The sequence below is a fragment of the Adiantum capillus-veneris genome, chromosome 14 (genome assembly GCF_014529385.1).
Source record: "Adiantum capillus-veneris isolate H3 chromosome 14, ASM1452938v2, whole genome shotgun sequence".
Classification (NCBI taxonomy): domain Eukaryota; kingdom Viridiplantae; phylum Streptophyta; class Polypodiopsida; order Polypodiales; family Pteridaceae; genus Adiantum; species Adiantum capillus-veneris.
The window spans coordinates 71,121,379-71,132,062 of record NC_140944.1 but is presented as its reverse complement, the minus strand read 5'-3'; positions in this window follow the sequence as shown (position 1 = coordinate 71,132,062).

Genomic DNA, 10,684 nt, shown 5'->3' with positions numbered 1-10,684 from the left:
ATTAAGAATAATAGGATTTCACTAATGGAATTATCAGAGAGATGAATTAAGTATGATTAATCTCTTTCCTAGCAATTAGAGGGTGCAGAGTCACCGCATGCATAGGTGTGAGAAAAACCATCTCTTAGAGACTTAATGACAGATTAATCTTACCTTAATTATATCTTAATGCATAACAGAGATGAATCTAAATCAGCTACAATATTAATGCGTGATAGAAAGAGTGGTTCTCATCAATCTACACAATTACTAGCTTACCGATTAATTACTATACTGCCTAGAGAGAGAAAATTCTGGTAATTATTCTCTAATCATTAATTGAGAGTGATGAATGGCTGATAATTCAGCTATGGGATGATGATTACACAATAGAATATGGTTAATGAGAATTTAGAGAGTAATTATAGAGAATTATGAATAGGAATAAGCATAATAGACGAGAAATTTAGGCGGTAATGAAAAGGATTTGCAGAAAGCATTAATTAAACCGTGGTTATCGTGATTAAGAGAGAGAGAGAGAGAGAGAGAGAGAGAGAGAGAGAGAGAGAGAGAGAGGTGTGAGGTCCCCACCCCGCCGTTTCCAATGGCGGATATGATGGTGAACCCGGTGGCCACTAGATCTATTGCGGAAGCAAACAAAATGGTTCAGGATTCGACTAGCGGACGATCTCTCATCACAAAGTGAGTCGAGTTCGAGCCTACTAGCACGGAGATCTAGCTCCATCTCGCAGGAGAAGTGTACTCGAACTATCTAGCGATCCTAAGACCCACCTTCCAAGAGGAGAGAAACCCCGAGCGCCTTTTTTCCCCATGTTTCAAAGGCACGTACACTCGAGATTTCACCGCGCTAGGGGCAATGAGTATTACTAATATCGAAGTAAGCACAATGGGGACAGAGAGTTCCCGACCAATCGGGACCACCCATCTCGTAGGCATTGGCAACCTGAGCCAAGCCCCCACTTTCCTCCCCCACACTCACACTTCCTTGTGTGACCTAATTACTACCACAAAGGTTGTTCAACATAAAGATTCCTTGTTTAATTCCGAATCACATTGTTCGTTAATATAGCCCTTCAACCAGTATTGCAAACAACACCAAGAAAGAATTCTAGTAAAAATTCTACTCAAACTTATTCATAAAAATTCCAATGTTCTGGAGGTACAACATCCCCCCTCCAGCGAGAGTTTACTCCTCCCGTTGTCGCTTAGCTGCCCATACAACTAGGTATGTCCACCGCATAGAAAGCACGACATGGACATTCCCACCGCTTAACCAGCAGACGTGGGTATCCACCGCTTAACCAGCAGTCGTGGATTCAAGAGCCCTTAACCAGGAACTCTGCCCCTGTGATCAGGAGGGGGTTCATGACTAATTCAACATTGGAAATAGAATGAACATGCCGAGCTAAATTTTCCCTAGCAGACATTCTTTCCTATTGCAAACAACATTCCCATCAATCAGTTCCTTCCTACTTTAGAACTTAATGTACAATGCTTTCAATGCCGAGGTTTCCGTCGGATTTCTCCAGCATGTTTGGGGATATGAGCATTCCTAACTAGTGTATGCAATGTTAGTTTAAACAACTTGAATAAAAATATGATCTACCTCTTCCCCTTCTTCATCGATGTCCCGTGAGATGGCCGGTATTTGTTCCTCCATGGGAGCCTTCCCCTTCCCGTTGACATTGCTCGTTCCTGCCTCGCGATCGTGGGCACCACCGAAGCGAGTCCTCTTAACCGGGGCCATTTATCACTACTTTAAATGATTAGCTTGGAGAAAGAGCTAAGGTTCGCAAACATCATAACAGTCCAATGGGTAGATTAGTGACATTAATTAATCCCTCCTATATGATAGATCTAGATTTTTCATAAAGCAATCATTAAGGATGGCACATAATCCTATGGGAACCGGATCTAAAGATAATTACTCGGCTTACATGATTAAGAATAATAGGATTTCACTAATGGAATTATCAGAGAGATGAATTAAGTATGATTAATCTCTTTCCTAGCAATTAGAGGGTGCAGAGTCACCGCATGCATAGGTGTGAGAAAAACCATCTCTTAGAGACTTAATGACAGATTAATCTTACCTTAATTATATCTTAATGCATAACAGAGATGAATCTAAATCAGCTGCAATATTAATGCGTGATAGAAAGAGTGGTTCTTATCAATCTACACAATTACTAGCTTACCGATTAATTACTATACTGCCTAGAGAGAGAAAATTCTGGTAATTATCCTCTAATCATTAATTGAGAGTGATGAATGGCTGATAAGTCAGCTATGGGATGATGATTACACAATAGAATATGGTTAATGAGAATTTAGAGAGTAATTATAGAGAATTACGACTAGGAATAAGCATAATAGACGAGAAATTTAGGCGGTAATGAAAAGGATTTGCAGAAAGCATTAATTAAACCGTGGTTACTGTGATTAAGGGCTGATAATCCTCTCGATTCTCTGATCTAATCGAGCTTCTTGAGGCGAGAATTCGACAACACCTCCCTCCTTGCTTCTCCTTCAAAAGGTGTGTGTTCCGGCAGCACCTTCCCAGAGTGTGTGTAGGTGTGTGTGTGTGTGCACTGTGTGTGTGTGTGTGTGTGTGTGTGTGTGTGTGTGTGTGTGTGTGTGTGTGTGTGTGTGTGTGTGTGTGTGTGTGTGTGTAGGTCTTTAAATAGGCCTCCTCAAGCTGAAAATCGATCTGGGTTGCTAAATGCATCTGGGAGCTTCTCCAGTTAAGCATGGCAAGTCCAGTTCCCTGTCAGATTGGCTCGGTTAATTGGTTCTGAGACTGAGTTGCTGGCTTGGAAACTCTCACAGGACTCCCACAAAGCAAGAGGGCGCCCCCTAGCTGCTATAGCTGATCTGGAGTGGGCTGGAACCTGTTCCCACACAGTCCCGGGCCCCCGGTACCTCCCCGGACAATTTTTAGGAAAATTGGTTCTAAGCTAAAACGGGTCATACGAGTCGGATTTTGATGCCAAAAATTGCTATAGAAAGCTCTAACTAAGGTGTACTAGCCCGAGTACCTGCCATATTTAGCAGCCCCCGGGGTCCGAAAATGCATTTTTTTCAAATTCGGGGTACTGGTGCAGATTTTCGAGACGGTCAAAACTAGACGGGTCAGGTGACCAAAAACTTACTATATTTGAAAAATTTTCACAAAAATGATTTTAATTCACATTTCGAAGCTTTATGACATTTTAAACATCATGGCACTGACAGAATTCGGAAAATTGCTAAAAATAGTAACTTTTTTCCATTATGATCATTTCATGGTACAAGGGTGCTCTTTTTTGGTTGGGGTCAGAGACCTTACAACCTCCCCAACGTGAAAAATTTGAGATGTCCTCATCTCTAGAATACATCTGGATAAACTCTATGCTAACTACTTAGGTACATATATCCTTTGTCTAAAGTAAAGATATCCTTTGATAATAGAGTAGTCTTTAGCTTTATGCGTCTTATTCTGCTGAACTTTGATGAGATTCTGGTGCTTGATTTATTGCTCACTAGGATTAGCAGTTGCATCATACATTGCTGCTCTCTCATCAGCTTCATCACCCACAGTTGGTTGTCTCACTGCGGCATTAGCGAAAGCTCTACTTCCTTGTCCTATGTTTCCTCTTCCTCGGCCTCCTCTTCCGTTTGGTTGACCTCGCCCGTTGGCGTTCAGAGGTACATTATTAGCACCGTATGTTTGGGAAATCCTTTTTGGACATCGACTTTTGTAATGTTCATACTCCTGGCACTCAAAGCATCTTATATTGGGAAACTCGGTAGCTGTCGTGGTAGCTACTACCGGACGATGGTTGTATGCAGGGTTGATTGGTCTGTTACTCCAGTTGTCTGTCCTGGCCCTCTTTGACAAATAGTATTCACTATCTTGGGTAGTCCTCTGAATCTCTTTAGCTAACGGTTTGGCCCTTAGCAAGGCATCTTGCAAAGTTACTGGCCTGAGAGCTTCTAGTCGGTTGTTCAGGGGGTCGACGAGTCCTTGGCAGAACTGTGCTACCTGTTGTTCCAATGTCATCTTAGGAGCATATCTCCGAAGAGTGACAAACTTTGAATAATATTCTTCGACAGATGAAGTCAGCTGCCGAAGGGAAAAGAACTTGTTCATCTTCAAGGTTTTATAGGCGGGTGGTAAGTAACGCTCCATCACAGCAGCCTTGATGTCTTCCCATGACTGGGAAGATCCCTTGATATCCAAGTCCCTGCAATGTTGTTTCCACCAGATCTTGGCATCACCAGACAAGAGGAACATTGCAAGCATGGTTTGGTTCTCGGGTTGAGTTCTCGCAGCTTTGAAATAGTCATCCATAGCCTCCATCCATACTTCTGCATCTCTTTCCACATTTTCCCCTTCGCCTTTAAAGGTTGGAGGCTGAGCTTGTTTAAGGAGGAGCTTCTTCTCTTGCGCTGCCGAGTAGAGAGCAGCAAGCGGTGCCTATCCAATGGTATAAAACTCATTACTATAGCACTCTTCTCAAATGAACCTAAGCTTTTCCATACTCAAGAAGAAATTTAACTTTTGGGCTTAACCATCCTACTTAATCTGTACATCTATCACAAAGGATTTTAACCATTCCACCATTTAAATTCCATTGAATACATCCAAAATTGTCCGATAAATAATGGTAAAAACTTTACTCGAGAGATTTGATCCATACTTATAACTTTATGTGCATCAACAGGCTACCTGCCCGCAACACCATTCGCACCGACGACTTCTCAAAAAAAAACATCATGTGGAACCCACTGAATCCCGACAAGCTCAACGAGTAAAACTCTTTAACATCACTCAGGAGACAATCCACTAGACAAATCCAATGTCATTATTCTGGGATACATCATGCTCAATATTTGAGTACGAGCTATCCTACAATCCCTTAGTTTTGAAAATTTCAAACAACATCATTTTCCAGTTCGTAAACCTATAGCTCTGATACCAGGTGTGAGGTCCCCACCCCTCCGTTTCCAATGGCGGATATGATGGTGAACCCGGTGGCCACTAGATCTATTGCGGAAGCAAAAAAAATGGTTCAGGATTCGACTAGCGGACGATCTCTCATCACAAAGTGAGTCGAGTTCGAGCCTACTAGCAGGGAGATCTAGCTCCACCTCGCAGGGGAAGCGTACTCGAACTATCTAGCAATCCTAAGACCCACCTTCCAAGAGGAGAGAAACCCCGAGCGCCTTTTTCCCCATGTTTCAGAGGCACGTACACTCGAGATTTCACCGCTCTAGGGGCAATGAGTATTACTAATATTGAAGTAAGCACAATGGGGACAGAGAGTTCCCGACCAATCGGGACCACCCATCTCGTAGGCATTGGCACCCTGAGCCAAGCCCCCACTTTCCTCCCCCACACTCACACTTCCTTGTGTGACCTAATTACTACCACAAAGGTTGTTCAACATAAAGATTCCTTGTTTAATTCCGAATCACATTGTTCGTTAATACAGCCCTTCAACTAGTATTGCAAACAACACCAAGACAGAATTCTAGTAAAAATTCTACTCAAACTTATTCATAAAAATTCCAATGTTCTGGAGGTACAACATCCCCCCTCCAGCGAGAGTTTACTCCTCCCGTTGTCGCCTAGCTGCCCATACAACTAGGTATGTCCACCGCATAGAAAGCACGACATGGACATTCCCACCGCTTAACCAGTAGACGTGGGTATCCACCGCTTAACCAGCAGTCGGGGATTGTGAGAGGGGAGTGTAGTGTTTTTTTAAAAAAAAAGGGAAAGAAAGGGAGAGAGAGGAGTGCTTAGGCCCCCCCCCCCCCAAAAAAAAAAACCATGCAAAGCAATAGCGAATAGCGAGGTCGCTATTGCTTTGCATGGTTTTTTTAAATTCTTTTTGGGGGGCCTAAGCACTCCTCTCTCTCCATTTCTTTCGCTTTAAAAAAAAAAAAACTACACTCCACTCTCCCCCTCACAATCTCTCGCTCCCCCCCCCCGCTCTCTCTCTCTCTCTCTCTCTCTCTCTCTTCCCCTTTCACTGGAAGTTCGAGAGTCTGAGTACCACACACTTCTAGAGTGCTTAGCTTTTGGTCACATGTAAACTTACTTCCTTCACATTTTCAGCCATGACCTAGACCTACACACTTTCCTCTCCCAGCCATAGTGTGGGCTCTCCATTGCGACTCTCATCACCACAATGGCGGGCAGAGAGAGAGAGAGAGAGAGAGAGAGAGAGAGAGAGAGAGAGAGAGAGAGAGAAGGGGGGGGGGGCATTGGGTGGGAGGGGGAGACAACAAGAGAGAGGGGTGGCGGGCAAGAGAGAGACACATGCACAAAGGGAAGACAGTAGGAGGGGGAGAGAGAGAGAGAGAGAGAGAGAGAGAGAGAGAGAGAGAGAGAGAGAGAGAGAGGAGGTCGTTGGCTACTTCACTGGAGAGAGGGGCGGCAATTGGCGGTGGTGGTAGGAGTAAGGGCGGCACATGGTGGTAGTAAGTTAGCACCACTAACCACTAGTGGTGGGCTAGGGTGGTGGGTGGTGATGGTTGCTAAGGGACGGCAATGGGAGGTAGTAGTGGTGGGATGAAAAAAAAAAGCTCGCTCCAAAGCTCGCTTCGCTGAGCTCGCTCCTTAACCGTCCCCAAGAGTTGGTAGTTGGTTAAATGGTGAGAGGTACACATGTTGTACCCAATAGAGTTTTGTTTTTTGAAGATGATGGTGATTTGATGTCAAAGTTAGTGGGGGGATAGAGGGTGAAGAGAAAGGTCAAGTTTTAGGGGGGGGGGGGGGAAGAGGGGGGGAGGGGATTACTTTAATAGACATTTTATTTTTATATTTTTCATGGAGCTTGAAGACCAAGGATGTATTAATAGGTAGAGTTGGTTTATGAATTAACAAAGGTGCAGAAGGAGGTAGGTACGGGATTGGTGGGATTTTTAGTTAACTGAGGTAAGCTCCCAAAATGAAGGAGTAAAGAGTGGTGTTACGAGGGGGGGGGGGGGGGGGGGGGGGGGGGGGAAAGGGGGAATAGCCAGGAAGAGGTGTGAACAAAATAAGGGACAAAACGGAAGGGAGGGAGGGGCCCAACCAATAAACTCCACTACTTAAAGGGTAGGGGTATCCAAAAAACAGAGATTTCCAAAGATATTTTTGTCGAAGGTATGTGGAAAGCAAATTCCAAAGATATTTTTGTCGAAGGTATGGTGCACGATATGTACAAGCAGGCTATGGAGGTTGGGCCCAGAGGTCCAGCAAATGGTGGGTCTAGGTAGAAACGAGAGTGAGGGGTTGTACTCGCAGGCCGAAGTGATAGGGTTAGTGATACAAAGGGCGGGTGATAGCCTTCTTGTGGAAGGAGTGAAAGGTAACTTGAAGGTTATGGGGGGTGGTTTTTAAAATCGTAGTGTGGGCTCCATGAGGGAGGTGCGATTATGATAGGTGACTTTTTTGAACACATAATGAAGAAAACCTTATGGGTATCCTTTTGCCCTAAGGCGTTGGTAGAAGAGGTTGTGGATAGCAATGAAACCTTCCAAGGAGCTTTCTCTAACGATAAATATTTTGCGTTCAGCGATAATGAAAGCCACTTTTAAGTGTGTAGGGTGCCAAGAGATCCAAGGGATGTAGTTATAAGCATTTAAGGGTTTTTGATGGCAGAGAGAGTCCAAAAGGTTGGAGGAGGCAAACTTTGTTCCTTTAAAAAATCCTATGTCGAGGATAGGGGCATGGTTGGGAGAGATGTGGCTAGAGATTTTAATGTGATCTTGAAGCGGTTTCCCATAATGATTCAGACAAGAGGCGAGGGAGGCCTTAGAGCCAATCCATAGCCCAAAGGGATCATCTACATACCGCTTAAAGTAGAGAAGGTTAGGATTGCTCAAAAGGGAAGAAGAGGCTTCCAAATGGCATAAGAAGAGGCATGCATATACTACGGCGAAGTTGGAGCCCATAGAGGTGCCTTTGATTTGTTTCCAAAATTTTCGTTTGAAGGTAATGTAGTGGTGTGACAAGATGAGCGCTACAAGAGAGAGGATAAAGTGGGTTTTGAGCGGGTCAAAATGGGTAGAAATAGAGGATTTGAGGGCCGCGAGGCCATTGTTGATTGGGATACTAGGGTACAGGGTCTCCACGTCAAAGGTGACAAGTAGGGTATTGGGTGGGAGGGGGAGGCTGTTAAGGTCCTAGATGAGGGTGAGAGAGTTTTAAGATTTTGTTTAAAGGTGAGGAGGATAGGAAAAAGTTTGAAGTGAAGACAAATGGAAGCTTTTTCAAAGATACAGCCTTTATAGGAGCAAATAGGCCATGCGACAAGGGAGGGTTTGTGCAGTTTTGGGATGAAATAAATGGGGCAAGGTTTAAGTTGCTTGTCAAGGGGCGAGAGGATAAAGTTATGATCTATAGCAGGTAACATCAAAAATTGGATGGTAAGGGAGGAGAGGAGGGAAGCAATAAAGGGAAAGAGGATGGAGGGGCAAGGCTCGTAAGTGGTGGTATCATTGAGGTGGGTGAGGGCGTTACTTTCGTACCAATCCAGAGGTAGTATGACCAAGCCTAAGTTTTTGTCGGCGGGTTTTATGACAATGGAAGGATCCAATTTGAGGCTAGATAAGGCTTGAGTGACAAAATGGGGAGGTTTAGAGGGTGGCAGGAAAGTAGAGTTCAAAATGAGGTTAAGGTTAATATGCTTAGTGAGTAAGATTTGGTTGAGAGTGGGGTTTTGCAAAGGTGGCTTCCAAAGGGGATTTGGTATCTTGAAAGGAGAGGGTGGAAGAGTTGGATGATTCTTGAAAAAAAACTTTAGTTTGAAATTTCTTGCCATGTTGGTATATGCGTTAAGAAGAGATGCGGATGAAGGGTTTGAGGAGGGGGGGGGGGGGGGGGGGGGATGTATTTTAAACCTAAAGCTAAGCATCGCTTTTCAGGGAGAGAGTTTTTTAGGTGAAAGGTTGTGCACTTTAAAGTTGGAAACACCGAGTTCCAAAGAGAAGGCCTCTAGCTTACCAAAATGGAGAAGCTTGTAGTGTTGAGGATTTAAAAGGGGTAGCTAATACTTTCTTCTCAATCGTCCTTTGTGGGTTGGGAGCTCGAGGTAATCTTTGTCAAGAGGTGATGCACCGGCGTTGTTGGAGATCCAAAGATAGGGAAGAGGGGGGGCTTGGAGAAGGAAAGATGCACCCATGTAGTGGGGTGTTTAAGCCCTAATTCCTCCTCCCTCTCACTTTTCCCGAGTCCTTTGAATTGTAGTGGGAGGTGTTCTTTTGAAAAAAAGTTTTCTTGTGGGAAGAGGAAGCGAGAGAAGAAATATTGGGGTGGGAAATGGTAGGGTGTGGGGGGCTAATGGGTTTAAGAGGGTAGATAGGATTAGAAGGTATATTGCGGTGGTGGGTATAGTGGGGTTTTTTTACATAAGGAGGTGATGCTTGGTGGGGAGATTCTAAAGTTCGCTTATTGGTTGGGCCCTTGAGAGGGTTTAGGAGCTATAGATTGAGGCTCCAACGGAGAGGGTTGAGGGTAGGTAGAGGGTCTAGGGGATTGAAAGGGTTTTTTGGAAGGGGGGTTGAGGGTTTTTTTGTAAGGAAAGTAAGGGTTTTTTGGGAGGGGGATAGGGTTTAATTGGGGGAGAGGAGGGGGGAAGCGAGGTTTAGTGTGACTTGCACTTAAGCGTCCCTTGGTGTTACTTGAACCAAAGTGCTCCGCCACCACTTGCTCCACGAGTTCTTTTATAGTTTGTTCTTTTGGAAGGGAAATGACTTCCTCTTCCAATGCATTGATGGATCTTTTGCGTGCAAGTATGGCGTCCTCCTCCTTGGTAGATGTTAGATGGGCATTCAAGATGTAGGTTTGGATTCCAAAAAGGAAGAGGTTGAGAGAAGAGGTTTTCCATTCTTTAAGCTTAAGACTCCAATCATGTTTTGACAATAGGGGAATGGAAATCAAGAGAAGCCTATTGCTAAGATCATTGAGGAGTTCTTCAACTAGTGACGGGTAGCCATCAAGATAAGATAGGAGGTTTTTTATGAGTAGAGTTTGTGCTTGGATGAGAGCTTGTGTGGAATCAAGTTGGAAACGTACGGTGAGTGAAGTGAGCTTGGCATTGAGAAGAGCTTGGGCTTGGGAATCATCAACGGTAAGCTTGGGAGGTTTGATACAAAGGCTATTGGGAGCTTTTTGGTTACGGAGTAACTCATTGAGATATGCCAAGAAGCTTTTAGCTCTTTTTAATTTACCATGTAGCTTCTTAAATTCCAAAATAGAATTGGAGAGAATCACCTCAAAATCCATCGGCTTCTTGTGTTGCATAGCGTTGGCAAATTGGTGGAGGGGTAAATTGAAGAGAAAACCTTTGGCTTTCCGAAAACGAGAGGTGTGTTGATGGTGGAGGATGGAGCTCCATTCAGGCAATTACGGGTTAGGTCATTTTTGGCAAGCACCGAGGAGAAGTCAAAAGAATCTTCGGGGAGTTTTTCCAATTCCTCTGTGATATGCTCATAATGATCGAAAGCATGCGGGTTGCCCGGTAATGTGATAATGTTACCGGTGGGTGAGTGTGTCCGAGGCACAAGGGTGGACACGGTTTCAGCCAAAAGGACCGTGGTGGCCGAGACAAAAGTGGGGAGGGGGGGTGCGGGGGGTGCTGCCAAGCCGGTTGAAGTCGAATCCAAAGCGAGGGTTATCGGTGGTAGTTGTTGCAGAGTGCTAAGGTTA